The sequence below is a fragment of the Urocitellus parryii genome, chromosome 3 (genome assembly GCF_045843805.1).
Source record: "Urocitellus parryii isolate mUroPar1 chromosome 3, mUroPar1.hap1, whole genome shotgun sequence".
NCBI lineage: Eukaryota > Metazoa > Chordata > Mammalia > Rodentia > Sciuridae > Urocitellus > Urocitellus parryii.
Genome location: NC_135533.1, coordinates 73299524 through 73325307, shown reverse-complemented (window position 1 = coordinate 73325307; position 25784 = coordinate 73299524).

Here is a 25784-nt window from a genome sequence, read left to right as displayed (position 1 = left end):
GTTATAGAAAAGGAATAATGATTAGAACAATGTACATATAGGTTAGGGTACTACATTAGTTTTCTAAGTGGCAACAAAGCAAAAATTGTGGCTTCAACAACAGAAATATATCATTGTCTTACAATTCTAGAAATTACAAGTTCAAAATCAAGGTGTTGGCAGAAGGTATTATTTTTTCAGGGATGGATCTGTTCCAGGCCTCTTCCCTTGATGACCATCTTGTCCCTGTTTTTTCTTACATGGTCTTCCCCCTACACATCTTTGTGTCTGACCAAATTTCCCACTTTTACAAGGAATCAGTCATATTGGAATCTGGGTGCATTGTAATAACCTCATTTTAACTTCCTCTTAAAGACCCTATTTCCAAATAAGGTCCCATTCTGAGGGACTGCAGTTTAGGACTCCAACATATCTTTTTTTAGGGAGACACACTTCAATCTCTCACAAGTACTTATATCATGATCAAGTGAAAGCAAAAGTGGAAGAATTCATAAGAATAAAATCATTGCCCTCAAGTTTTAAGTTTAAGCAAGAAATTGCAACTGTATGTTTCTTATATGAGTAAGATAGAGAAAGAAATCGTACAGATATAACCAAGGCACTGCCCTTTATTCTCAATGGAGATGCTTGAAACAAAATTTATTTTCACAGTCCTGTTGTACCTTCACTAATTAACTCTTTTCCTAAAACTATGTTCTAGGAAAATGAGAATAAAGGAAGTATCCATATAATAAATTTAGCAAAAATCTAATAAGAAAATGTGGAGATAATAAATGGATAAAGCAGGGACATAAAAGCACAAAAATAGTACTATTATAAAGCCAGTTTGCTCTTTCTGTTCTCTAGATTTTAGGGCTTAGAAACTAAGTATGTGTCAGGAGGCAAAAAGTCTATGAATAAAAACACTATAGAGTTTACTGAGATGAGCTAAAATGAGAAGTTAGATGAGGAAATTTGCGTTGAGCACTACTTATCATTTAAGCACCATTGAGCAATAAGCAGCATGGGTTTATACAGAACAAATCATGCCAAACAAATCTGATTGCTTTTTTTTTATTGAATTACAAGATTACTGGATGAATGCAATGTGGGAGATGTAATACATTTAGATTTTAGAAAAACATTTGATGCAGCATTTTGTGAACTCTAAAACAAATTCAAATAGTCAGGAATATTAACACGAGGGTAAGAAATGGATATTAAATGAAAGATTGCAAAGAAGAAGAAGTAATAATCAACCATGATATGCAACTTGGGAACACATCATTATAAGGTGCTACAGTGATCACAGAATTTATTCAGTCTGCATTAACATTCACACAGCTTTCCTGGGCTTGATGAAAAGAAATGGAATAAAAGACTAGGAACACCCCATATGACTCTAGACAAAGTACACAATCAATCCAGATTTAGAAAAAAAGAAAACATGTTTAGCCTCATAGATTTTGATTGTTTTCAAAAGTATTTACTTTTACCACTGGGTCACTTCATGCTCAAACTTCTGTTGTGGACTTGTTTATCTGATCTTTTTCTGTAGCTCAGGACAAGCCAATTTCTAAAGTCAACACATTGGCATGGCCTAACACTAAAGATACATAGAGATGCTGAGTGGGCAGGTAGAAGCCTGTAATCCCAGCTATTCTGGAAGCTGAGGCAGAAGGATCACAAGTATAAAGCTAGCCTGAGCAATCTGGTGAGACCCTGTCTCAAAATAAAAGATAAAAAGTTAAAAGGATGCAGCTCAGGGATAGAAGACTGCTGGTTTCAATCCTAGGTCCTGCCCACCCCCCAAAAAAATCCATAAAGAAGAAGAAGATAACACAAGTTCTGTTGACTGCTTGACTTTTTAGTGCTCAGGATTATTCAGGATACTTGGATTCCACCAGAACACGCGGGTATTTCATGTTAGATCCCACTTCTCAAGGAGCAAGTTAAATACGATACCTAATTAAATGAACAGGAGGGAACAGAAATATTCCAATGAAACTCACAATTCATTACAAACTAGGAGGTGCTGCTAAAGGCCAGTAACATTACAGCTGCACCCAGGTATAACTGAAAAATGTGTGTATTAAATGCAAATCACTTGGGAGGAGAAATAACACCAGAGAATGCAATGAGTTGACAGAAAACAGCAACTTACTTATGAGTTTACAATGTCAGATATCACCCAAGAGATGTAACTTGATGCTTGATCTATTAGATGATGTTGGAAAAGATTCATCGATTTTGGAATATATTACTAACGTTCCTTCTGGAAGATAGAATTTATTTTCTTTAGAAACATTTCCTTCTGTAATAACAAAAAGGTACAGAGGAAAATCAGAGCATAGCAACAAGAATGATTATGAAGTGGCTAGTAGCAAAAGAGAATACATATTTTCCAAAGGGCAAGAAAACATACAACTGGAAAAACTTGGAATGAATAAACTTACACCTATATTAGTAACATTAAAATCTTGTTTAGGGTGGGGAAGACACTATGTCAAGCCTTCAAATACCACCCTTTCATTGAAGAACTATCTTGACAATGTACCATAATATTAGAAATGCAATGAATTTCTGATCAAGGGTTTGTCAAGAACATGAGAACATTCTTCACAAACTAAAAGAGCCAACAAGTTATTTGAATAAAGATTCAAATTCCAGTGCAAAGTTTTCATAAATCACTATAAACATAAATGTTGAATCTGCTTAGTTTTCACTAATGTGTGAAGGCCAGTAAACCTCCACCAGAATAATGGGCATTTGGTCTGGATAGTTCTTTCCCTGCAGGATTCTGTTGCACAGTAGGATGTATAGCATCTGTAGCCATTGGCTCTACCTGTCAGTAGATCTCTAATTAACTTTAATAGTCAAATTTCTACATACAAAAACACACTCACTCACACTTCTAAGTGTCCCTTAGGTTGCTTCCTCCTCACAAAGAAGCTCAAAAAATTTAAACACATTCATCAAAGCAAGCCAACTAGTTAAGCTTTCCATGTTCAGTTTTATCATCATACCTACTTGGGGAACTCCACTTATGGTTGTTCAAGGGTCCAATGTCACTTCTATCAGTCAGAATATACCAAACATTGCTATGTGGCTTATAAAAACAAAGGTTGTTTTGGTCTTTTCCTACATGGTCCTTATGGGTCAGCTGCATTCTGTTCTAGCTTCTGTTCTGATATTGTAGTCTCAAGCCAGAATGTGGACAGTTGTTTTAGCATAGGATAAAGGAACATGGAACTCATCTGCTGGCCCTTAGAGCTTCTTCCTTGAAGTCACACTCTGCTCTTCATAGTGATTGGCCATAGAATATCACACAGCTGTGTTTGAGTTCAGTGAGTGGGAGTATTTTTTCTAGGTAGGGTAATATAATATATGTAAACAAACTACCCATGTCCCTTAATACTCTTTTTGAATTTCAAGGCAAGGAACACTGGAGTTCATCTTGAATTTCCCTAGTAGAGACAACACCTTAAAATGAGGTCATGGTCATTACAATAATATTCAGACAAGAAATTTAAGAAAATGTTAATTGAACTGTTTCACATATGGCCACACAGAATTTTCTAGAGTCAAGAGGGTCAAAATCACCCCCATACATGTCTCTCACTGAGAAATTTGTTCTATTGTGTTTATAAAAATACACAATTCTTAATTGCTTCAACATTGAATATGGTGCAGATATAACAAATAAAAGGAAGTCAAAGCACCTTCAAAGGAACTCACAGACTAGTAGGGAAGAAAGACATGGAGGTCATTGACTATAATTCAATGTGGGGGATTTTGTATTATAAATATATAATGAATATTTGAGTACGGTTATGACAGCAGTTAATCTTGTTTGAATGTGAATATGGAGACATCATTAGAGATGAGTTGATATATGACCTAAGTATATGAATTTGATGGACAATTTCAAGTGGTTCATGGGGACTGGCAGGTGAGAGGAGGTGGGGTTGGGGTATCTGGAATGATCTGAATCTTCTGAGAATTTTTTTATAGTCTGTGTATCCAATCTCCCAATTCCAAAATTGACAACAGAAAAACTAGAGCCATTCACATTCTGTTCGAGCTTCCACCATAATGCTAATGTACCTTAAGCTATATGAACACCACTGCTACTTTTCATTTAATTCATTTAAATAACTAGGGCTGGGCACTTTAACATTAGAATCACTTGGGATTTTTTTCTCACATAGCTATTTCTGAGTTTCAGTATCAGTCCTTGAGTGAGGTTCAGGAATCAGAATCCCAAACAATTCTATTACAGATGATCCATTGACCTCACTGATGGAAACTGAGGGCAATTGGAGAAAGTATATGGGGGATGAGGCTAGTGAAGAAGGATCAGATCAGAATTTGAATATCCTTTGATGGCAAGGTAAGGAGAGAGATTATATTTGTTATGGTTTGGCTGTGAGACTGTATGAGACAATGCAAGAAGGTTTGGAGGAGAAATGATTAGCCTTAACCTAACCAGTGAATTATGTCTTGATAAGATTAACTGAGTGGGAACTGGAGGCAGGTGGGATGTGGCTGGAGGAGGTGGTTCATTGGGGGCATGGCTATGGGGTATATATTTTGTATCTGGAGAGTGGAGTCTTTCTCTCTGTATTCTGATTATCAGGTGAACTGCTTTCCTCTGCCACACTCTCTGCCATGATGTTCTGTCTTGCCTGGTGCCCAGAGGAATGGAGATGGCTGTCTGTGGATTGAGACCTCTGAAACCACAAGTCCTCAAATAAATTTTTTCTCCTCTACAGTTGTGCTTGTTGGGTCTTTAAATCACAGCAGTGAAAAAGCTGAGTAAAACAGAAATATAGGTTTTAGGCCAAATCATTGGCATTAGGATATAGTAGCATGAGTCTTCAAGCAGTTCTTAGGAACACTACAGTGGAAAAATAACCTATTTGGTATTTGTCAACTTTTCCTTTGCATTTATTTTTGAGATGGAGTCTTGCTGTATTGCTCAGGCTGGCCTTGAACTCACAGTTCTCCTGCCCAGTCTCCCAGGGAGATGGGATTATAGGTGTGCACACACCATGCCTGGTTAGAATGTTATTTGGGACTAAATATTTTTTTAAAACTGCAAAATCACTTGTGGTGATTGTTGAGAGATTTGGAATAGAATATACAATATGAACATTCAAAAGGGGTCCACAACAGCAATTCAATGTAAACCAAATAAGGGTGAACTCTGATCTGGTGTCATTCCAACAGGAACAGGAGTGGATGGGGGCTGAACAAAGAATGGCTTAGTCCAACAGGATCAACTGGCCAAGGCTCATCAGCAAGGTAAACAGGAACCAGTAGAATAGAAAAGATCACAACAGGACCTAAAGTTTGACTATAGCCAGAATCAACAGTGGTAGGCATACTACACCCAGGAAAACTAGAAGAAATGTTCTTGCCATGAATCAGATATTTCAAAATGGACAAGGCAATTTCTTCTCTGCATAGAGAGGGCATGTTGAAATGAAAAGAGTTTTAGCATTTATAGAAATTTCAGTTCTAGGATGATTTTCATGGGATTTAGAGACAATGCTTTTGGTAGCATGATTACTTTCTCTGTGTCTAAGAGGCTTCCAGGTTTTTCTTGGTCTTGCCTTTTGGGTCACTGCTGCATCCTCAGTTTGAGTTCTTTCACTCTAGTGGTATCCTTGTTTCTAGCCTTACTTGCTGCTTTCCCCTGATCTTTTTGAAGCCTATGGTTTCAGTTACCACTTATTCTGATGTGTTTAAAATTCTAAATTCCCAACCCAATTCCAAATCCTACTCTCAAACATACTGCTAGACATCTCAAACTGGATAGTCCATAAGTCCCTCAAATTTTAATGTTTCCAAAACAGAACTCAGCAAATATCTTACAACACTTCTTTTGTTCTATAGTGATTATGCCCCATTTCAATCTATAGTCACCCCTCTCTCTTCCTGTAACAATCCGCCCTTCCCACATACAGAAATTTGGGCGTGGCATCTTAGAATGTGTTTTATCCTACCATTTTGTTAGTTACTGAGACCCAATTTGCAAAATTCTTTGTGTCCTCCTTTCATTGCCCTTCTTACTGCTGTTGATCTACTTTAGGTCCATATCATATCTTGCTCTCTGAGAGTACCTTCACACAAGCCTCCTTACCTGCAGTTTTGCTCCCCTCTCATCTGTTTCCCATAATTGCAAACAGAGATTTTTTCTAAGTTGGACACTTAGTCCTATTATTCCACTGCTTAAAACAACTTTTCAGTGGCTATCATCATAAAAAGCCAGATAAAATTCTTTAGAATATTGTTCAAAGCCCTTTGTATTTGATCTATGCTATCCTTCTAGAGGCATCTACTTTATTACTCTGTCACACACACACACACACACACACACACACACACACACACACACTCCCTTCTTCCCTCCAGAACATGTTGTGTTTTCCTGAATGCCCACTATTCCCCCTAATAAATCTATGCTTTTGTTCATGTTTTTCCTCTGTCCATAACTCTTCCAACTTTATTCTCTAATTTTCCTTCTCATCTTTCAAGAATTTTTCCTCACACTTTGGATTTTCTGACTAAAGCCACAGGATAAAAACTATGTGCTAGTATTAAAAAAAGTTTATGACACTATTATAATCACGAAGTCAAATATTTTATCTTATTTCATTATATAATTGAACATTCTCCTTAATGAGAGGAAATTCTGAATTTTTCTTAACTGGACATATGAAAGTGAAAAGATTGTTTATTTCAGATCATAGCAAATGAATTTGGCTTGGAAGCAATCTGATATGATGAATGACTTTTTTCCAGGGTAATCTCATACATCACTCAGTATTAGTCACATACTAGCAACAGAATTAGAGACAATGGTCCTCAGAGCTAACCTGTCATCAGGGACTAACAAATGAGCTTTACTTAGCCATCCAAATATCAGTATGTCTGTTTATGGAATTTTGGAATTTCTAAATCAAAGTTGATTCTTTTTTTGCATTCAGTTCAATGTCTATGGGAAATCATCACAAATCAGTGTGAGTATAAAGACTTTAAATGAAAACTTCTCATGCCCAACATTTCTTTGGGATGAAGAACTATGCTGGACTACTGAGGGCAGAGTGATTCACTTCTTCATTCAACAAAAATTTACTCATACAGTAGGAATGTTCTAACATTTGTAAAATATTAGTTTAAAAAAGACAAAAATGTATGCCTCATGGATCTTAATTCTAATAGAAAGAGAAAATATATAATAAAGATCACAGACAAAATATACAGTATGTTAGAAAGTGTTGGGTCCTATGAAAAAAGTAAGAACAGACAGGGGTTGGGGAGTGTGTGTGTGTGTGTGTGTGTGTGTGTGTGTGTGTGAGAGTGAGAGAGAGAGAGAGAGAGAGAGGAATATAGTAGGCCTGATGGAGAAAGTGACATCTAAGAAAATACTGAAAACAAGCAAGTGAATTAACTAGGCAGATGGGTAGATGGGAGATTTTCCAGGCACAGGAAATAGTCAATGAGAAAATGCCAAGGTTGGTGAGTGCCTGCCCTATTCAAGGTCATTAAGAAGGTCAGCATAACTGGCATGAAGGTTGGGAACAGTAGTAGGACATGAAAAAACTGGAAGAATGTAGTTTCCAGCAATTGAGATGTTGAGTGGAGAAGACCAGGACTTTGGTTTCAGATATGTTATGTTTGAGGCATCCACCAGACGTCCAGTGGAAGTACAACCCATTGTTGGCTAGAATGTGCAACATTTATAGGTGAATAGCATAACAATTTGGAGCTGTGGGAGGGTCTGATAATTTCATAAGAAACAGTTTGTGCAGAGATATTAGCACTCAGGGGCAGGATTTGGCATCATGAAATATAAACTTGATTTCTTAGTGGGTAGAGTGGTGTTAAGCTTGATTTTATAACACTACATATGTTGCATTGGACTTAACAAAAGCAAAAACAACTGATTTAAACAAATTCAAACAAAGTCAGTTTGTTGGTACAGGTAACTGGAAAAGTTAAGAATAAATAAAAGTTTCAGATGTAATTTGGTTGTGACTATCAGATCTGTAGTACTCCCGGCTGTTCTCTGTGTGTCAGCTCCATCCTTGAATTGAGTTCCTCATGGTGATGAAATGGATCTTGATGTTCAAGGTCTCAAAGTCATGCACTGGACTATCCAGAAAAAAATAACTCTTCATTTCATCCAAATCTCCAAATAAAAACCTGTAGCTTTATCTTGAATAGACCAACTTTGGTGACATGCCCTGCTATGAGCAAATCACAGAGGGTAATGGAATTACTCTTACTTATTTACTCCAATTATCACCCATTCTTAGAACGTGGGAAGATTAGTTCTAAGCAAATCATTGAGTTGTGAAGCTCTGGGGAAGTATGGAAGTATAGTGAATACTGTAAAGATAACTGTAATATCTACTACTTTATATACAAATTAGAATGTGGATACATAATTATTTACTTAAGATAGACCTGTGTCATTTGAAAACATGTTTACTCTCACTGTAGATATAGTCCACTGCTCCTTCAATTTTGGTATAAATTTAAAATCATGTCTAATCTCTCATCCAGTTGCATTTTCCAAAGACCAAGCTTACCCTTCTACCTTATAGGACATATCCATTAATTGTATCCCTTGACTAGAACAAATTCTAGAATACCATTGTCACCTTTTTACCTATGTGTTCCTTATGCTGTTTATACAATTAAACACCTTTTTCTCTCTGTTCAATACAGGATAATATTTAAGAGCATAGACTCGAAGTCAGGCAGATCTTCGCTCAGAGTTTGATTCTAACTTAGTGTATAAATTTACTTAAATGATTGCATTTTTTTTGAGCCTTGATTTCGTCATTTGTAAAATATAATTAAAAGTTGCTTGTATTATAGAGGAAAGTGAAGATTAATAAAGAAAAACTACCTAAGTGGATTAACATGTAACATCTGGAGAGCAAGGGTCAGTAAGTGATAACTGCTGCTATTATTATTTCAATTAAATTTAAATAGTTGTTCCTTTGTTGCTTTCTCTATCGCCTGGAGCTAAGACTTTCCCAGGTTTAAAAAACAAAATTACTGTTTCATGTACTCTGAGTTTAACAATTATTTTACTGTGTTCTTTTTTAGATATACATTAAAGTAGGCTGTTTTTTGACATATTATACATACATGGAATAAAACTTATTTTAATTAGGATGCCATTTGTGTGGTTGTAAATGATTTGGAGCTTCATTGGTCATGTATTCCTATATGAACATAGGAAGGTTCTGTTTGATTCATTCTACTGACTTTTCTATTCCCATTACCTCTCCTTTCCCTTCATTCTCCTTTGTCTAATCCAGTGAAATTCTATTCTACTCCCCTTATTGTGTGTCAGTATCCATATATCAGAAAGAACATTCAGCCTTTGGGTTTTTTGGGGGGAGGTAGTGGGGGTGGGGGTTGGCTTATTTCACTTAGGTTGATATTCTCCAGTTCCATTCATTTACTGACAAGTGCCATAATTTCATTTTCTTTATAGCTGAGCAATATTCAATTGTGTATATAGACCACGTTTTCTTTATTCATTCATCTGTTAAAGAGCATCTAGGTTGGTTCCATAGCTTAGCTATTGTAAATTGAGCAGCTATAAACATTGATGTGGTTATGTCACTGTATCATGCTGACTTTGAGTTTTTTGGGTATAAACTGAGGAGTGGGATAACTGGGTCAAATGGTGGTTCCATTCCAAGTTTACTGAGGAATCTCCATACTGCTTTCTAGAGTGGTTGCATCAATTTGCAGTCCTACCAGCAATGTCTGAGTGAACCTTTTCCCCTACATCCTCGCCAACATTTTTTGTTACTTGTGTTCTTGATATTTGCCATGCTGACTGGAGTGAGATGAAATCTCAGAGTAGTTTCAATTTTCATTTCTCTAATTGCTAGTGATGTTGAACATTTTTTCATATATTTGTTGACAGATCATTCTTCTTTGATGAAGCTTTTTAGTTTGAATCCATCCCAAATATTGATTCTTGTGTTGCTTTAGAAGCCTTAGTGAGGAAGTTGATTCCTAAGTAGACATGATGGGAAGTTTGGGCCTACCATATTCTTCTAGTAGGCACAGGGTCTCTGGTCTAATGCCTAGGTCCTTGATCCATTATGAGTTGAGCTTTGGGCAGGGTGAGAGATAGGGGTTTAATTTCATTTTGCTCCATATGGATTTCCAGTTTTCTCAGCACTGTTTGTTGAAAAGGCTATCTTTTCCCAATGTATGTTTATGGCACCTTTGTCTAGGAGAGATACTAGACAAATGTGGGTTTGTCTCTGTATCTTCTATTCTGTTTAATTGGTCTGCACTTCGGTTTTGTGCCAATACCATGCCATTTTTGTTACTATCATTCTGTAGTATAATTTAAGGTCAGGTATTGTGATGCCTCCTGTTTCACTTTTCTCTTTAAGGATTGCTTTGACTCTTCTAGGCCTCTTGTTTTTCCAAATGAATTTCACGACTAACAGATATTTTCATTGCCTTCTATCATTTGACCAAAATACACAAGAGCAATTTAGAGGAGAAAAGTTTTATTTGGGGCTCATAATTTCCAGAAGTCTCATTCCACGGACAGCCAACTCCTTGGCTCTTGGCCCAAGGTGAGCTAGCACAACATGGTTGGTGAACCTGGTGAAGGAAATCTGCTTGTCCATGGTGAGGTCAGAAAGCAGAGACAAGGAGTGGAGATAGTTACTGCTCAGTTATTCAAACTGGGATGGACTGATAAGGTTTTCCTCTCACAGTACAATACAGGAGATTTTTTAGCACACTTAATATCCAAACCATAGTATTTTACCCTTGGTGCCCAAAAGTTCATTTCCATTTTACAATGCAAAACACATTTGGCTCATCTTCAAGTGCCATAGTCTTAACAACTTCAGCATCTCCCAAAAGTCTAGTCCAAGTCTAAAGTCTCCTCTGAGACTCAAGGCAAACTCTTGGATATGAATCCTATAAAAATAAAAAGTAAGTTTCTTATATCAAATATATTGTGACATGAAGTAAGTATTTCCATTCCAAAAAAGGAGGAATGGAAACACAGAGAGAAGGGATGGAAAAAAAAAAAAACAAACAAACAAGACTGAAACCCAGCTGGGCAAACAGGTTCCATAACTCTGTGTACAGCATCTAGGACACAGAACTGTGAGAATTTATTTCCAAAGGGCTTGAAAGTCCTGGCCCTTTGGCCTTACCATTGTATTGTACAAGGCCTTGCTTTTAGCCTGGCTCTTCTTTTCAGAGCTGGCAGCTTTTCTTGGCAGACAGTTCATGTTGATAGCATCTTTTAATTCTTGGGATGTCCATTCCAACTTTAGTTTCACATTTGTAACTTCATGCATTGCCTTCCCAGGGGCAGCCTGCAGGGACTCTGTCCCTGCTATACTTTATCTAGCCTCCCAGGTATTCTTTTGAAATCTTGGTGGAATCCTCCATGAAACATTAACTTTAGCATTCTGCATTCCTCTAGAACCAGCACCATAGATGATGTCAAGGTCTACTGCCTAGTAGGCCCCTGGAATCATGGCAGCAGTAGCCTCTGAGTGCCTGGATGGCTTAGCATGGTGAAATAACTTCTTAGGCCCCCTGTGCAAATATGGTGTCCCCATGATCTCTTCCCAAATGAATTGTCCCTTCTACATCCTGAATCCTGCAGTGGGTATAGTCCCACAAACTGAATCCTGAATTCTGCAGTGGGTATAGTCCTACAAACTCCTGAGATCCCCTGAAGGCATTTTCTTATTGTCTCTGAGTTAGCATCTCTTTAGGGATTTCATTCACTTCACCAACACTTCTTCCTTGGCTCAAGCTTTATATGCCCTTCTCTAGCAAAATGACAAGTTTTAAAAATTCTTTATCTCTGTTTCCTTCTTCTGTTTCTCACAGAAAACCTCACTAAAAGCTGCCAGCAATAATCCACGTCTGCCTGAATGCTATGCTCCCTTGGAATTCCCTTCATTAGATTAGTTTAGTCCATCACTTTAAATTCAGTGTCCTATGAAGTCTCTGCACAAGTGCAAAACCTTTAAATTCAGCATCATACAAAATCTCTGAACATGAGCAAAATGTAGCCAAGTTCTTTGCCAGACTACACCCTGAGTGACCTCTATTCCAATTCCCAAGAGAGTTCTTCTTTCTCTCTGAAACCTCATGGGCACATTCTGCCTTCCCATCACTATTCTGATCTTCTGAGCTCCCACCAGAACCATCCATTAAGCTCCACTTACAACATTCTAAAGCTTTTCTGACTTGCATCTCTAAACTTTTCAAAAATTGGTACTGCAAACCTACTTCAAAGGCTTCTGAACCATATGGTCAAGTTAGTCACAGCAATGACTCCACTTGTCTGTACCAATTTCTGTTTTAGTTAACTTTTTGTCACTGTGACTAAAATACCCAACAAAACCAACTTACAGTAAGTAAAGCTTAATTGGGGCTTAGGGTTTCAGAGATCTCAGCCCATAGACATCTGACACCATGACTCTGGGCCCAGGATGAGGAAGTGCACCATAGGGGAGGGGCCCAGGGAAACAAAGCTGTTCAGCTCATGACAGGGTTAGAAAGCAGAGTGTGTGTTGAGGGGTGGGGAGGGACTATAGGGAATATGCACCCTTCTGGGGCACATCAGTTGGGATGCTCTCCTCCATCCATGACCCACCTGTTAGCCCATTGAAACTGGCTGGATTTGTTAGATTATAACCCTCACAATCTAATAACTTTACCTCTGAACCTTCCTGCATTAACAGGAGCTTTGGGGGGACACCTCATATTTAACCATAACAGCAGATAAGTCATAGTCGCTGCTTTAGTAATGCAATGTATTGAAGTTTTACCATCCCTGTTGTATCTTGTTATTTTGCTAGGATTAAGGCATGTGGTTGACCCATGTGATTGTCTTTCTGGAGATCCTATGGTACACTGTATCAATTGTGGCAGCAGAAACCCATTTACCCTTTTGTCCTTCCCAATGCTGTCCTTGGGCCTCTTCCTTTACTTTCCTGAATATCCACACATCTACTGATATAAGAAAGGAAAAAAGCCTATTTAATTGCTACATTGCAAATAGATATACAAAGTGCCATGGATATCTATGAGGTACAATTAACTATGTTGATATTTAATCTAGTTTACTTACAATTAATATTTTTATTCTAAATTGTTAACTAAAATTATAAGTATTATTCCTTCTTTCCTCTACATTATTCTTCTGAAAATTACCTTATAGTTCTCTTTTATTTTTGCTTTTTATATATCTTGATTGTCAATGCTTATATTTTTCATTTTGCTACTCAGATTTCAGTTTTATGTTTCCTCTTTTCAGTGCCCCATGTCTTTTTTTTTAACCCCCTGTCCCAGGCTAACATGGATTATCAAGAACCTTACTAGTTTGCCAAGCATTCTGGTTTCCCACTCAGAACTTCAGATGTAGTCAGAGATACACCAGACAGCTTGCATTAAATTTTGAGCTCTGACAAAAATCTATAGAAGAGTCTGTCCTAGGCTTCTCACATTCTAACAGGCTCTTTGTTGTGTTATCTACTGCATAATAGTGAAATCTACAAAATTTAAAAAAGCAAGAAACAACCCATATAGGAAGAATATAAAATTTTAACAATGTTAAAATGAGCTCAGTTACTATACCCAGAAAACTATTTATTGAACTTGGTAAAGGAAGGGCATGTTTTGTTGCTTTAGTAAAAATGTTATTAAAACTCACTTGGCATAAAACTGTCAAAAGCAAGCCTATTGATTAGTGGAGATGAATTTCTAATTCTTTAATATTTTTGATCAACTTTTATAAGATTTTTTCTTCTAATATACCATACAATAATGGATCAACTCCAGATATAAATTTTGTCTTTCTTCCTTTTCTCATATTAATTTTATCAAATGGGCTCAGGTTCTGATGAATAAATGTGCCTAAAAATTTCATTAACTGTGGGCAATGGTGTGCTGGACAAATGTGTTGGTTTTGAGTTGTAACATTTCTGGGATAAATTGTTAAATTTTAAAAATTCTAGATGGAATTCAGATCCTAGTGGATCTGAAAAGATCAGTAGACAGTAGTAAACTCATCGATCAGCTTTTTTTTTTTTTTTTGGTACAAAGAAACCAAGGGGTGCTAAGCACTGACTTAGTTTACAAGTTTAGCTCATGAGAGTTTGAATGTTTAACTAGTGGCCAACAGTATTCAAGCTGTTTGGAACTGAATCACAACTGCCATTTGTATTATGATTCATAGGAGAAAGGGACTTTCTTGTTCTTCTTTTATAAAACTGGGATTTTTTAAAAAAAAATATATGGATTATTTAGTGGGGCACATTGTGGTGCATGCCTGTAGTCTCAAGGACTCAAGAGGCTGAGGCAGGAGGATCGCAAGTTCAAAGCCAGCCTTAGCAACTTAGTGAGGCTTTAAACAACTTAGGGAGAACCAGTCACAAAATAAAATATAGAAAGGGCTAGGTCAGTGCTTAGCACCCCTTGGTTCCTTAGTACCCGCCCCCACCAAAAAAAAAAAAAAAAGAAGAAGAAAAGGATTATTTAGTATCAATACAATAGTTTGGGGGAAAAAAAGCATGGTTTGGATAGTGTCCAAATGTCTCTCTGCATCATTTTGCTCTTCTAAATACTTGCAATATATCAAGGACTATTAGACATTTTGATAACCGTATGGGGATATAATTAAATTGTTAAATATTTATTATTTATTTAGAACATACTCTGCACCAGATCCTGGCAAGAAATTAGGGTCTCTGTTTTTGATTGGTTTACTTTCTTCCACAAACCTGTATGATTGAGTCCCACTGGGATAGGGAAGTCCTGAAGTGTAGGCCTTGGATTCAAGGCCAGCATAGTAGGTTAATGTATGCATATTCATTAAGTTCATCATAAACCCTGGGAAATTTAGTTATGACTTTGCACCCTACTCCTCCATGATCTGGTAACACTAAATCTCCAAAGGAGGCATTGCTATCGTTTAGATGTGGTGTCCCCCAAAAGCTCAAGGTGGGTGGACATTATGAGACATAATGCAAGGAGGTTTGAAGGAGAAATGTTTGGGTTATAGCCTTAATGTAATCAGTGAATTATGCCCTGATGGGGATTAACTGAGTGGTAACTAAGTGGTAGGGTATAGCTGGAGGAGGTGGGAATTGGGGGGTGACTTTGGGGTATATATTTATATCTAGTGAGTGGAGTCTCTCTTTGCTTTCTGATCATCATGCGATCTATTTCCCTCTGCCACAGTCTTCTACCATGATGTCCTGCTTCACCTTGAGCCCTGAGGAATGGAGCCTGCTGTCTATGGATTGAGACTTCTGAAACCATGAGCCCTCAAATAAACTTTTTCTCCTCTATAGTTTTTCTGATCTGGTCTTTTAGTTACAGCAGTGGAAAAGCTGACTAAAACAGGTGTTTTTCTAGGTTGGGCATTTCCTGGTCCTTGAATGGCTCCAGGATTGAGCATATATTCATTTTTAACAAACATTTATAGATTTTTCATCTGTACCATGCACTGTGCTAGAAGACGAAAATACCGAGCTGAATAAGACTGATTCTTTGTTTTCAGAGTTTATATGTTAGGAGAGACACCTTACTTGTTATATAAATAAATAACTGTAAATCACTGATATATAGATATAACACTAAAAGTTGAGTGAATGACTTTGCTATGACAGTTAGAAATGAGGAAGGTGATGGTTATCATTATACAAAATACATGTATGAAGATGTGAATTTGGTGTCAACATACCTTATATACAAACAGAGATATGATAAATTGTGGTATAAAGGTTTATTAAGAATTGTAATGCAAAAAAGAGAGTTCATGTATAATGGCATAATTTGGTGTGAACATACTTTATATACAGAGTTATGAAAAATCTGCTGTGAATGGATAATTATGAATGTAATCCATTCCACTATTGTCATGTATGTAAGAAATAAATTTTAAAAAATAGAAAATACATAAGCTGATCATGGAGTCATAAATAGAACTCACCTGGAAATGAAAGAACATGATCAAAAACATGGACATTTGAAACAAATGAAAATTGACTCATTTGCTAAGAAAGTAACTGAGTTGGCTGTGCAAAGTTATTGCACTCAACTCTAAAATTTTAAAAGGTAGAAACTATGACTAATGCATTCTAAGAAATATGGTAAAAATTCAGATGTTTGTGGTGTTTCTCGGTATAATATTGGAAACGTTTGCAGTTTTAATAACTAATAAAATTTGCCAGATGGGCTACTGATGCTGATTTTATTCAGAATCATGGGACTCTGTAACATGAATCATAAATATCACCAAGAGTGAAATTAATAAGATCAAAAAGTGGATCAACTTTCACAAATTAGTAAATCAAATCCAGTTAGGTGGTAGTTCCTGGATGATTCTCCGGGTGGCCTTAGGCGAACCCAGTTCTCTCTACTTTTTCACTTGTAGTTCTCAGTAACTGTAGAATATGTGGAAGTGCATCATCTTGAGACAGGAAGAAACTGGTTGCCATAGCCAAACTCTATTTCAGTCTCCTTCACTGCCCCCCCTCAAAGAGGTTGTCCTCCAGTGCTTTAGCTTAGCAAATGCTGCAACCTGAAGTGTAAAACTTAGTGTGGGCTACTCCCTGGGGTTCCTAATCTGCAGTGCAGTTGGAACATGTGCAGATGAGACTCCTTTCTCCTTGGATAGCTTTTCCTGGCATCTGGGAACTAGCTCACAAAGAATGCTATTGTCCCTTGCTGACTATCTATAAGTAATAAACTCTTCTTGTCAATTGTGGGTGGGACATTCTGAATCACCGGTCTCAGTCAGACTAGTAACCAGTGCACAGTGAACCTACTTCACAGTGGTGGTTGGAGCTTGAAAGGTGGGGTGTTGCAAGCCATCCATGGGCTGTGTATGTGAGCATGGGCATTAGAGCTATACGAGGGGACAGGTCTGGAATTGCACGCTGATTGGGCTGTGTGACACAAGTGTGCCTCTCCTCTTGCTCTGCCTGTGATCCCACACAGCACCTGAGATGGGTGTGATTTGACAAGATGTTAATCAATCTGCTGACCACAAGATATCACAAAGCAAGACCCCACCTTTGAAATATTATCCCCTGCCTTATTTGGATAGAATATTCTATCAAATTTCTTTTCCCTATAAATAAAGGCATTCTGGGTGCACTCACTCTTTCTTGGCCTTCCAGTGTGGAAGAGGACCACTGAGGTTGCAGAGCTGTCCCACAATTGATCTGAGAAACTCATGTCTGTGTGTGACATGATTTCTTCACAGTTTTCTTAGTTTAATGTAGCAGCCAGCTCTTTTGAACCCAGCTCATTTTGTCATCACAGGTCAATTCCGAGAGTGGAGTGTGACTGAAGAGACAGCTAGCCCATGGATCTTGACACTGACCTGTCCAACTGGAGAAAATCATGGATGCCTAATGCCTGTGTCTTTTAAAAAAAAAATTGTAGGATGGACAGCATGCCTTTATTTTATTTATTTATTTTTGTATGCAGTGCTAAGGATTGAACCCAGTGCCTCACCCATGCTAGGCAAGCATTCTGCCACTGAGCCCCAGCCATTCTCAAACCCATTGATTTGAGAATCAATGGATAGACAGTGTTAGAAATTGGAAACACAGCTGAAGAATATGAGTAGAATGAACAGCAGAGTTACACAGTTAAATTTACTGTGACTTTTTTCTTGAACTTATTTGCCACATTCACCTTAGGATAGTCAGCACATGTATCCAATCAATGTCAGGTGATGGGACATATTAAAATACATAGTCATCTTTAGTGGCAGTGGTATAAGGTATATCAAAACTTTGCCTATGGGTTGGAGGAAATGGAATGAAAGAATTGTGTTCTCTGTTATACCTCTGTATTTAGACTGGATAGCAAGAGGGTTAAAGAGGAGCTGACCAATAGAAATGGGTTAGAGAAGAGGAATATAGAATGCACTGCAAAAAAGGGTCTAGTTTTTCCACTGAGCTTGGGTGGAATCCTTGGTGATAAGCAGGGAGGCTGAATGTGGTGAAGCTCTGAACCTGTCAATTGGCGGAGAAAGCTCTTATAATATTCCTTTTACTGAAGGTTATTAATGCATACATTATGTCTGTGCTAATTTTGACACCAAAAGATAGAAAACAAACAAACAAACAAATCTCTGCATTTCATGTACTTTGTCTGCAGTTTCACTCAAGAATTTTTATGGTTCTTGCATTTGGCTTTCTTTTCCTTTTGAGTCCAGAGAAAACAATCCTATCTAGTCTCAATTTTTGCTACCTAACCTGGGAGTAATTCTGGAGTAGCCAAATCATAACTGAACCTATTAACCTAGACAAATTGGGTGTCCTTTTGTGTTTTTTAGTATTGTTGCACAGAATGATTTTAAATGTTATGTAATAATGAACTATGTGGATGTTCTACAATTTATTATACCAGTTTTCCAGTGTTGCATATATTTACTTCTGGGTTTGGGTTTGGTTTTACTCCCCCCACCCCCAGTGTTATCATAAATTAAGAATTGATTAATCTATGTACTTTTGTCTTATAGTTTCCTTGGTTAAATTCATGGAAGTGAGAGTGCTGGGTCACAGGATGATCTGCTGTGCCATTATTTTAACTTTTGCTGAAGTTTAATCAAGCAGTAGGTGAATCATGTCAAGGTCATTTTAGAGAACATAACAAAGCTATATCCCTGCATAAAAGGTAACCATGCAAAAACAAATCAATGAAATCTTTTCAGTTAAGGTAAGTGACTGGGGAAGTTCAGAGAGGTTATTGAATATTAAAGTAATTGACTTATTTCTAACTACAGGGAGATGTAAATATAACCTGGGCTTAGGAGAAACATTGGTAAAGGCCTGGGAACATTGTCTTTTTCTACATCTGAAGGAAAAATAATTGTTCTTAGTTTGAATAACCTTTCATATTCGAGAATTGTAGAATCCCAAAGTACATGCAGACTACGCATAACTATTGGCATCAGAAGGGTGTAGACAATGGTGGTTATGGCCAGAGAAAAGGGGGACAGGATCTGAATGTTTAGATCTAATGGCAGCTGCACAGAGAAGGAAAAAGGAAATATTAGAGGGCAGTAAGGGGATAGACTGTCCATCAAAGACACAGAAATTAGTCTACTTAGGTAAATAGGTGTACTATGTGGAGGACCAAAGTGAGTATGGAAAGAACAAAGTAAATTACATATTCAACTTTGATAGCTTGATTAGATACATTGTAGAATATCTCCTGCTCTGCCCCCAAGTCTTCCTCAAGGAGACCTGGTGAAGAGCCAGCCAAAGAGTTTCCAAGTGTGTGCAAACTTCTTTGGATCTGAGGTTCATGGGTTTCTAAACTGTCCCTTAAAAGAATTAATATATTACTCTTTGGATTACCTTTTTTATGGCTGCCACTTCTTCTTCTTTTCTGCCTAAAACATGCCCTCTCTCTACTTGAAGGAACATGTCATCTTAGCTGTCTTAGTAAGCTAAAGCAAATAAACAAAAATGAACAAAAGTATAGTTATTATTATTATTATTATTATTATTATCTGGATTTTTGTCTGTTTTGTGTTCTGTTGGAAATAACATACTTAGATAGCTGGAGTTTTCTATATCCTTGGTGGAAACAGCTCTGGTTGAGTTTGGAAAGTTTTAAATATGTCACACAATTATTTAAAAATCAGAAATTTTAAATTGCTATAATTTTCAAAATGAAGTAAAGGAGATAAATTATGTCTTCAATTGATAGCATAATCAAACAGAGGAAATGTAACTCCTCTTTGGTGTGCATGTGGTGCTGGGATTTGAACCTGGAGTATTGCACGCACTATTAAGAGCTATACCCAGAGTTACACCTCAGCCCTGGAAAGGGGACTTTTAAAACAGTTACTTGACTCTGAATCTCTAGTGCACTATACCCAACCTCAGAAAAAAAACAATATTTTAAAAATATACTTAAGTATATTGTTTGTGGTAGTAGTAATTTTATTATTTTGACATTATCCTATGTGTAAAGCAAATCAGTATTATGTGATCTTCTCTTATCCTCAATATCCTTAAGATCTAAGATTCTTGTTATATGCTAAAAGAGATACAGATGAGGACAAAGGAGTTTAAATAAAACTCCTATGGTCCTCATGTACAATGTGTACTTTACTTTAAAAACAAAACAAACAACTTAGTTTTCTCTGGGAAAAATGGATAATAGCAACAACATCCCTAGTGAATGATTGTGATCATTTCCAATTGAAAGGAACCAGATCTATTTGGAGATATAATGAGTCAGCTCTTTGTGGGATGCAAAATAAGAGCTTAGAACATTTTTTTTGGTATAAATATCAAGAAAATTATCAAAGATAAGATATACCAATCAGACTCAAGAACTAATTCAAACAGGTTTCCACTGTCCAAGTTTGAGAATCTGAGCATCACAAATGGTGATGACAATGAATTGAATGTATGTTAAATATGTTTAATTCATCTCCAGCCCTATGAGCTCATTTTTGAACAGGCTTATTGAGATGTATCCACATATTATGATTCATTCACTTGAAGTGTACTTTTAAATAGTTTTTTTTCTTTTACCTTAATATTTATTTTGAAAATGTTCAGTCTTACAAAAGAAGTTGGAAGACTCTTCAATGAATAGGCACGTGACCTTCATTTAGAAACATCATTTCCATATTAAATTTTTTCTCTTTCTCAAAGTCCTTTCCTGCATATATTTTTAATGAACCATTTGAAATAAGTTTCAGACATTCTGACATGTCAATTAAATAGTTTTTAATAAATTCACAGACTGCAACTATCATAATAGTCAATTTTACATTTTATCACCTCAAAAAGAAAACTTGTCTCTACCATGTCCAGCCTTAAATAATCACTATTCTCTGTCTTGATAGAGCTCTCTCTTTTGGACATTTGCTGTGTACAGAAATGTATAACATTTGGTTCCTGTGACAGGTTTCTTTCACTTAGCAGAATATATTCAAGTTTCATCCATGTTGTACCATGTATCTGTACTCATTCCTATGTATGGCAAAATACTATTTCATTGTATGGATATACCACATATATCTATCCATTAATTAGTAGATGAATATTGGGTTGTTTCTACATTTTGACTACTATTATGAATAATACTACTATAAACATTTATGTTCAAGTCTTGGTGTGGAAATCTGTTTCATTTATTTTAGATGTATAATTAGGAATATACTTGCTAGGTCATAAAGTAGCTTCATTTTTAATAATTTGATTATTATTAATAGACAATTTTTCAAAGTATATACACCATTTTACATTTCCATCAACCATGTGCAATGATTTTAATTTCTCCACATCATTGGCAATGCTTGTTATTATCTGACTTTGATTCTAGTCATCCCAATGGTTATGAAGTATTATCTAGTTTTAATTTGCATTTCTCTAAACACTAATGATGTCAAACATATTTTTGTTCCTTGACCAATTGTGTTTATTTCTTCCTTGAAAAAATGTTGATTCAGATTTTTTGCACATTTTTTAAATTGGCTGTTTGTTTATTATTGAGATGGAAGCGTTCCTTATGTATTCACAAGAAAATTTCTTTATCAGAAATAAAATTTACAAATATTTTCTCCCATTCTTTGGATTATCTTTTATTTCCTTAGTGATGATTTTTCAAACACAAAAGTCTTGAATTTTAATAAAGTCCAGTTTATCTATATTTTCTTTCATTGTTTGTGCTTTTTTATAATACTTTGGAATTCTTTACTAAATCCAAAGTCAAAAAGATTTATCCCAATGTTTTTTATATATCATTTTATTGATCATATCATGAAGACTATTAACCCACTTAGAGTTAATTTGTGTATGTAGTATGATGTAGTTATTATTTTCTATATGGATACCAGTTTTCTTTGCTCTATTTTTTTAAAATAATTTTTTCCCCTTTGATGGTTTGGCAATTTTGTTGTAAAGCTGACCACACATATATGAGTCCATGGAGTCTTAAAAATATAAACACACATAAATGAAAACATTAAAGAAGGAAAAAACAAAATACAAAAAAGTTAACTTGCCACCAGCTAAAAAATATTGTAATAACAGCTCATAACTTTAAAAAATATTTGATAATGGAAAAAAAACACTCATTTGTCTTGACTTTTCCATATTGAGCAATTCATGAGAAAACATTTAACCTCATAAAAGTATTAAACTAGCAAATAATAAAAATATAATAGAATTAGAATATCAGAATTTTGCAATCCATAATTATTTTAGTCAGCTTTTTTGTTGTGGTGACCAAAAGACCTGAGAAAAACAATTTTAGAGGAGAAAAAAAAATCTATTTGGGGCTTATGGTTTTAGAGGTCTCAATCCATAGTCAGTGAGCTCCATTGCTTTGGGCTCAAGGTAGGACAGAACATCATAGTGGAAGAATGTATTGAAAGAAAGCAGATCAAGACATGTCCACCAGGAAGCAGAGAGAGCTCTTGCTCATGAGGGATAAAAATATAAACTCTGCAATCATGCCCCCAGAACCCACTTCCTCCAGCTACAACCTACCTGCCTATAGTTACCATCCAGTTAATACATTCAAGTTGATCAAAGCATTGATTAAGTTAAGGCTCTCAGCACAATCATTTCACCTCTAAACTTTCTTGCATTGTCTTACAGATGAGCTTTTAGGGGCCACCTCATATCTAAACCATAATGATAATAAATTAGTGGCCTTAGGATGAATTATCAAGAGAATACACCACTTTCTTGATAATAATATGCCATGCAATTGAGGTTTATCTGATAAAGGAAAAAGAGGTTATAAAGCAGAGTTTTTATGACATAATATTGAAGTTAAGGTCAGAATCCTCAGTCAGAATTATGGTAGCTTAAAAATGGAACATCAGAATTCTTTATCATTCCTCCTGTTAAAAGTCAATGTTCCCTTTTCCTTTATGAGTTGTATTGAACTTTGACTGTTTCAATCAGCAATACATTAAAGAAGTGTTGCTATGTGACTTCTGAGGCACAATCATGGCAGAAAAGGCAACACTTAGCCGTGTTTTTGGGATATTTACCATTGTACTGTGAGGAGTTCAATGCTGCATAGAGAGGCCATGTTCTGGCTGATAACAACTTCTAGACATGGGGACACCTATGGGATGCATGACAGCCAGTTACCATCACAGCATGAAAGACCCTAAACGAGAACTTCTTAACAGGGCCAAGTCAACTCCCAGGGTCAAGAAAGGTAAAAATAAAATATTTTTTGCTTTAAACCCCTAAGTTTGGGGATGACTCATTTCCATATAAAAGTAATTGAAACAAGAGGAATATTGTGAGAAAGTCTTAGTGAACTTCACATAACTTTAGCTGAAGTAGGCTATATATGACCCTTTCTGGGGATGGGGTTTTGAGAGCTAGAGCTAGAGAATCATCCTCTTGGTCATTAGATAAGTATTAGAAATAAGCTGTGGGTTTGATTTCCTTGATTTATGAGACTCTTGTGATTGATTCTTATACTTTAGTTAATGGTATGTTTCTGGCCAGAGAGTCATTGAGGTAGCCGACCATGGGCTGTGGCAACAATAACGTGTCTGACTAATGCTCTCTCCTTTTCCTTTTATTCTGTGCAATAGTCCCATTTCTTTGTGGGCACATCTCCCCAAATATATACATAGTATGAGTGGGACTATCATTTGCTACATTATGTCAATTCTGAAACCTATGTCAAATGAGAACACCTCAAATTTTTGCAGCTTTCATAACAATAGATTTTTCAGGTAAGATTCATCAATGATGTTGAAACTAGGGAATGAAATTTGAATGATGAATGAGGTACTTATATAGTTCCCAAGCATCTTCCTATGAATTATTTAGCAATATGGTAGCAAATATAGCAACTCTATAGGGAAAAAAAATCATGCCAGTTGCATCTTTTCACAGTGACAAAGCTTACACAAGCCACAAAGGGACAAATTGTCACTATGTGTCTCTTAATGGAATGCCTTGAAAAGGACATAGTCTCACTTGTGTAGTATTCCTGCCAAGAATGCAGAATCTGTATTAAATAATGACATACCCTAGGAGGATCAAAACAAAAATGATGAGCCTAAACTTTTAAAAAATGCTAAAGCCCTGAAAGATAAAGAAAGGCTGAGAGGTTATTTCAAATTAAAGTAATATAAAATGTCTTACCAACTAATGCACTGCATACTTCAGGATCAGATTCTACAGCAGAAACAAAGTTCCAAAAAGAATACTGTCAGGACAACTGATGGAATTCAAATACTACTGTACATTATATAATAGTATTTCATTGGTATTAAATTTCACAATTTTAGCAACTGTGCTGATTATGGGATTATGGGAAAAAGTGCCATTGTATTTAGAAAATAAATTCCAACTTGAGTTAAGGCCCATGATATTTACAACATTCACACTTTGAAATGGTTAGAAATACACATTTACATATACACATACACAAATTATAAAAGTGCCAAAATGTTGTTAGTAAATTTGGGGGATCCAAATAAGGGAGTTCCTTGTAATATCACTGCAATTTTTGTGAAGTTTTACAATTATTTCCAAATAAAAAGCTAAAAGAGAAATTTGTCACCAATTTAAAAAATACTACAAATAAATAGAAGGAAGATCAGTAGAGGAAATTGAAAGGGGGAGGCATGAAGGGAGGGAAATAGAAATATTAGGAACTGAAGTGAAACAAATTACATTTCATGCATGTGTGACTATATCAAAATGAACCCCAATATTGTGCATAACTATAATGCCCTAATAAAAACATTAAAAAAGGGAAACTTTTATTTTTTGGCTAAAGAGATTCAGGGATGAATTTGTGACCCACCAAAAAAACAATGAATGCTTCTTTTAAAATATTCTAAGACTACCCAGCATCAAAGACTGCCTCTGAGGTCCCAACACTGGATGATGTAACTTTATGCAGTCCTGCAAAACATTTTTCATTGGCAAACTCCTCTCTCATTCCACTGGGTTTTAATAGGCTTGCTATAGGTTTAGGTACTTAATCGGATCTTGTGTCTTCAGGGATTAGAGTGAAATGAAAGGTTGATTGGAATACTCCCATCTTTTCAGCAAGTGCTACTGTGAATGACTCTTAGTTTGATTTGGATCTATATAACTGGATCTCAAAAAGACAGCTTTTTGCATAGAAGTTAATGAGATCAAATACACAAAATTAAGCAGAACTTATATAAGTAAAACTTTGAAAATCTAAAGGACATTTTTAAACCCATAAGAGCAATGTCTGAAAACTGAAGCCCAAGATACCCTGTTATAATACGTTATAAGAAGTCAGCCTCCTTATATCAAAGAAAACATTCTGCATCTGTTTTTTGGGGATTGGCTAACTTCACTTAGCTTTATCTTCTCTAACTCCATCCATTTACCTGCAAATGCCATGATTTTATTCTCTTTTATTGCTGAGTAATATTCCACATTTTTTTTTTATCCATTGATCTATTGGAGGGCATCTAGTTGGTTCCACAATTTAGCTATTGGGAATTGTGCTGCTATAAATATTGATGTGGCTGTGTTCCTGTAGTATGCTGTTTTTAAGTCCTTTGGGTACAGACCGGGGAGAGGGATAGCTGGGTCAAATGGTGGTTTCATTCTCAATTTTCCAAGAAATCTCCATACTGTTTTCCATATTGGCTACACCAATTTGCAGTCCCACCAGCAGTGTATGAGTAATGCTAAGTGAAGTTAGTGAATTCCAAAAAACAAATGCCAAATGTTTTCTTTGATATAAGGAGG